This window comes from Myotis davidii, unplaced genomic scaffold, assembly GCF_000327345.1.
Source record: "Myotis davidii unplaced genomic scaffold, ASM32734v1 scaffold1146, whole genome shotgun sequence".
NCBI lineage: Eukaryota > Metazoa > Chordata > Mammalia > Chiroptera > Vespertilionidae > Myotis > Myotis davidii.
The window spans coordinates 894980-900699 of NW_006296974.1; the positions used below are offsets into that span (position 1 = coordinate 894980).

The 5720-nt window shown below is 40.3% G+C and overlaps 1 protein-coding gene across 6 annotated transcripts in view; it reads right to left on the minus strand.

Moving 5' to 3' along the window:
- Nucleotides 1–5720, minus strand: part of LRRC8B (leucine-rich repeat containing 8 family member B) — a 73841-nt gene that overhangs the window by 1754 nt on the left and 66367 nt on the right. The window lies entirely within an intron of this gene.

Below are 5720 nucleotides of genomic sequence, written 5' to 3' on the forward strand. Positions count from 1 at the left end.
GACCCAGCTCTCTGCTGGAACTTCTGGGGCCATCCAGAATGATCTCCTCAAAAGGATAAACATGTTCTATACACAAACTAAAGAATTGCTATACTATATTCATAAATGCTCTTATGTTGCCACCTCCCCTCCATCCCCCGCACATACACTCAGTAGTGAAGGGTCTTGATAATAAACCTAATGATCACTGTCGCTAAAACCAGCATTCAATATAGTTCATTACTGTACCTCAAAATACTAGGTATAAGCAACGAAAAAACATCTACCCTTTTATTTCAATCTCTTCTCAAGAATGCAAATGCAACAGTATGCATATGTAGATTTCAATATAGAGAGATGACAGAGAGATGAGACAGAAGAAATGTCACCCCTTCAGAGACATTGGCAGCTCGGAAGCAGTGAGATGGGGGTAGAGGAAACATTAAGTCCTGTGCAATATGCTCAGGGTAGTGCCGGCTGGTGCCTAAGCAATGACTTAGGGAAACCAGCTGTAAAGGTGTGCGGAGAGCCTCCTTTTGTGCTCAGGTGTTGGGGATAGAGTGCTGAGCATGACAGATGGGTCTAAGAATCTTAGTCTACTGCAGGGTTTCTTAACCGTGCACTGTTGACATCTGGAGAGGATAATTCTTTGTGTGGTGGGTGCCCTAAGCATTGTAGGATGTTTGGCAGCATCCCTGGCTTCCACCTACTAGGTGCTGGTGCCACTCCCCTCCCCAGGTGTGACAACCAAAAATGTCTCCAGGCAAATGTCTCTTGGGGGACGAAGTTGTCCCCATTTGAGAAACAGTGGTCTAATGGGAGAGAAAGATATTACAATTAATTAGTCTGTAATGTTATGAAGAAGAGAGCCCCAACCAGAGGTGCACCAGGGTACCCACATCTCACTTCCTCGGTCCGCTTTCAGATGCCAGGAAGAACCTTGCTCATTGGAACTGACTGCCTAGTGGGTGGACACCCTGAAGCCATGGCCCTCACTCTCTTTCTGTTGGGCTGTCAGCACTATCAGGTTTTCACCAATCTTCTTCCAAATTTCAGACTTTGTGATTTTTAGCGACTTCCAGGAGAGGGATTTCACAAGGCAAAGGAAGTGAGCCTCTGAGGCCCGGCTGTCAACATGTCTGTGTTGCTGCCATGACAGCGTGTCAGGGCTGTGGTTAGTGGAACCACTTCCCCAGAACTAAGTGTCCATCTCAGGCTTTTTCTCAACATCAGCACCCCGTGAAAGCACAGCCCTAACTCATCTACTGGGATTCAATTTTGCTAAAGGAGGCTGGGAGCTATGTTAGGGCTTCTTTCAACTCAGCAATCTCATTCTGAAAAATCTACTTACACCTTTAAAAAAGAGTTTGCACGAAGCTTACAAGAACACCAGTTTTTGACTGGGCCAATGAATTTTATTTAAAAAAAATTTGTATAGCATTTATTTATACTGAATTCATTTAGCCTGTTCTTGCTTAGACTATATAATACATGAACCAGAAAGAAAAGAATTACCTTGGTGGACCACTGATTTCTTTTAAAAAATCACAATACTTACAGACTTGATTAGAGAGGTAATAAAGTTCATAAACAGAAAGGTTTTATAGACTAAACTATAATATATATAAATACAATAAACTATACAATGAACAAAATGAATAGCTACAATATCACTCTATATCCTAGAATTCTCTGGCAACCAAATATTTTCTTTCTTTTTTAAAAAAAATATATTTTATTGATTTTTTTACAGAGAAGAAGGGAGAGGGATAGAGAGTTAGAAACATTGATGAGAGAGAAAGATCGATCAGCTGCCTCCTAACTGGGGATGCACCTGCAACCAAGGCACATGCCCTTGACCAGAATCGAACCTGGGACCCTTCAGTCCGCAGACTGATGCTCTATCCACTGAGCCAAACCGGTTTGGCACAACCAAATATTTTCAACAAAATGTTCTAATATCCCCAGGACATCCGAAGGGAGGTGATTTCTCTTCCTATATCTATGGCTGACATTGATAATGAAATCCTCCGTTTCCCAGAGGCTGGGACCTTACTTCAGAATCCTTCTCAATGTCAGATTTCCTTTTTATCTGGCCATTGATACATGCTATCTCACTTGGAAGTACTAACCAAATATATAAAATCTAATTGTCTCAAGAAACAAAGCTGAAGGTTTCTGTTTCTAAGTAGTGATGGTAAAAACAATAAGCCCTGCCACATAAGTGACCTTCCGCATCATAGCACATTAATGTGTAAAAAAGGAGGAATTTCCACATTGTTCACCTTTTGGCTAGACATCTTTGAGTTAATACAAGAAATGCTTTAAATGCAGAAATGTAGAAGTCAGAAGACCCAGGTGTCAATTGGGCTGGTTTACAAGATTTGAGTGACGCTATGAATCCCCCCTCACCCCCTTCCTTGTGCTTCTCCATCATGTTCCTTATGGATGAGCATCCAGTGACACTTTAGCACTGGGATAGAGGTGGACGCTGCCTCTCCCTGTCCTGTCTTCCACACACACCACTCTTCGTATTAACATCAGTTGGACTGATGCATCTAAGATGCACTAGAAAGAGCTCTAGAATAGGGGTTGAAACACTTGGGTTCCATCACTGGGTAGCTTCAGACCTCAGTTCAAATTACTATGAGCTTCAGTTCAGTATCAGTAAAAGGAGGGCAGTGGACTCGAGCAGAGGCTGGATAGAATAATTTAGCTTTTGTGGGCCAAGAGGCAAAACTGAAAATTATGTAGGTGCTTATATAACAAGAGAGAAAAGATTTCATGCATATTTAAGTGATGAAAGTCAAAATATAATAATAATTGAACATAATTTTTTTGTAATATAGGCCCACAAATGAGAGCAATGGAATTTACTCATGAACACTGAAATTTGAATTTCATATAATTTTTATGTGAGACAAAATATCATTATTCTTTTGAGTTTTACCCCCAACCGTTTAAAAAATTAAAAACCATTCTTAGCTTAGGCTGTGGGTAGATTTGGCTCCCATATCTTTAAGATAGGAGTCTTTGTCTCTCCATTTAGATCTATATTTCTAATTGTAAATCATAACTGATCAAACCTTTTCATGGGGTTTTGTTTTTTGACTCTCCTCTCCCAACTCTTCTTTTTTTAAAAAGGTTTTATTTATTGATGAGAGAGAGAGAGAGAGAAAAACACTGATTTGTTGTTTCACTTATTTATGAATTCACTGGTTAATTCTTCTATGTTCCCTGACCTGGGATCGAATTCACAACCTTGGTGTATTGTGACGACACTCTAATCAACTGAGCTTTCTGGCCAGGGCCCAATCTTCTATGCACCACAATCAGAGCCACCTTTGAAACTACCAGTTCAAGCTAACTAGAACTTTCAAGCTCAATCTCACCACAGCTAATTTCCAATGAATCAAACATGAACTTGACTTGCAGACCTCAAGGCACTCTCCATTCTGTCCACCTTGTTAAGTGCTCTCACTTCTTATTACATCTGGGCATGTCTGTTGCAATCCTTTGTGCATGATCTCTATCTTTCTTAGATTTCCCGCCTCCAGCATTCTCAGGATGTGTTCCACGAAACTCAGAGTTACTATGAAAAAGTGTCTTGCTCAAGTAAGTTTGACAAATATTGCACACCATACTTCCCTCTTAGAGAAGCAAAATGCATACGCATTTTTAAAAAGCTCTGAAGTACCCTGCTGCCAAAGTATGATAAAAAAGAAATGTTGAATGCTTTTGTGATAACACCTAGTACTATCCTGTGGAAGAAACTCTGGAGGGCCCTCCCGCTGAATGTCTATCATTTGGGGAACTGCCCAATAGCTCTGCTATCTAGAGAATTCCCTATCTTATCTTGGTGCTCGAGTGTGAGCATTCATAACTCTACCAGTCAATGCTCAGACTTGGACTTTGAATTGGGGTAGTGTCACCAAGAAGCAGAAATCACTAAGAACCTATTTGGTGGAAGGGCAAGGACTGCAGTGGCAGCAGAATCAAGTTTTCAGGGGCAGCCCTGGTGCCCAGGGTTGGTCGGTGGCATGGTATCTCTACCATTTCGCTTTTGTACTATGATTTTGGGCTGTGGTCCTTTTTGCTGTCTAACTAGCTTGGTGCTTGTTTTCCAAGTTTAATTCTGCAACCTTTTCAGTGATATTAGCTACCCAACATCCTTTTAAAAAAAAAAGGTCTTTAACTCCAGAGTTAGTATTTATTGCCTCATTTATGAATCTGATACATTTCTTAAGTCCTTAGAAGAATCTTTACAACTTCTCAGGAATCTTTACCAACCTCTATTCCAAATGCACGAATCAACTCACATTTCTAAGTATATGCATATATAAATATTTATGAATCGAAATTGATGTTTTATTTTCTTTTTTTTAAAATATATTTTTTATTGATTTCAGAGAGGAAGGGAGAGGGAGAGAGAGATAGAAACATCAATAATGAGAGAGAATCACTGATTGGCTGCCTCTTGCATGCCCCCACTGGAGATCATGCCCGCAATCCAGGCATGTGCCCTTAATCGGAATCTAACCCAGGAACCTTTGGTCAGCAGGCCCATGCTCTATCCACTGAGCCAAACTGGCGAGGGCTATTTTCTAATTTTTATAACTATTTTGGTCTACCTTATAGAATCACGAGGCTATCAAGATTAGAAGGAACCTTAAAATTAAATTCCACATGAAACCTGAATCTCTAATTCCCTTTAACAACCTTCCTACCAAGAGACTGATAATCTATATCTAGATAGTCTTATTAATAAGACAATCACCTCTCCCTTCTTAATTGTTCATTCAATCTTTGGACAGCTTTTGGGGAAAGATGAGAAGTCTGCTTGTTCTATTAATATTAATATTAATATTAATGTTAATTTAACATTTAATTTAACAACACTAATGATAAATCTCTAGACCCGTAGACTTCAAAGTATGGTCACAAAATCAACAGTATCAGCTTCACCTGGGACATTTTAAAACTGCCAACTCTTGGATCCTACACCAGACCTACTGAAATGGGAACCCTGGAGTAGGGCCCAGGAATCTATTTTTAAAAATATATATTTATTGATTGATTTCAGAGAGGAAGGAAAAAGGAGAGATAGAAACATCAGTGATGAGAGAGAATCATTGATCAGCTGCCTCCTGCACACCCCTTACTGGGGATTGAGCCCACAACCCAGGCATGTGCCCTTGGCTGGAATCGAACCTGGGACCGTTCAGTCTGCAGGCTGACGCTCTATCCATGAGCCAAACTGGCTAGGGCAGGAATCTATATGTTTTAACAAGCCCTTCAGGTGATCCTGAAGTGCACTATTAATCTAAGTGAAGCCTAAAAGAGCTTTAAAACCTCATTATCCTTTACGACCTGAAGATTTCTTAACTAAGAATGGGCTCTAGCCTTTTACATATGTGTAAAGTCTTAAGAGTTGTAAAAATCAGAGCCCTCATTAAAATTTGTATGAATTTTGTGCCATGAATTTTGCCCTCATTCCCTGACTTTCTGGTATTCCTCTTACAATCCATGGTTTCCAAATATAGTACCAGGTGATTAATATGTTTATTAGCCAACACCATCCTCACAGCTATATTTAGCATAAAATACGAATGGTAAAAGGTCAAAGAGATAACACATTTGCGAGTGGGATAGAAGAAAATAGCTCCTATTTCCAAGGAAGACCATTGTCCTCTCTTGGCAGACCTGAGTTAGACAGGCTTCCCCGCCCCGCGCCCCCCCCC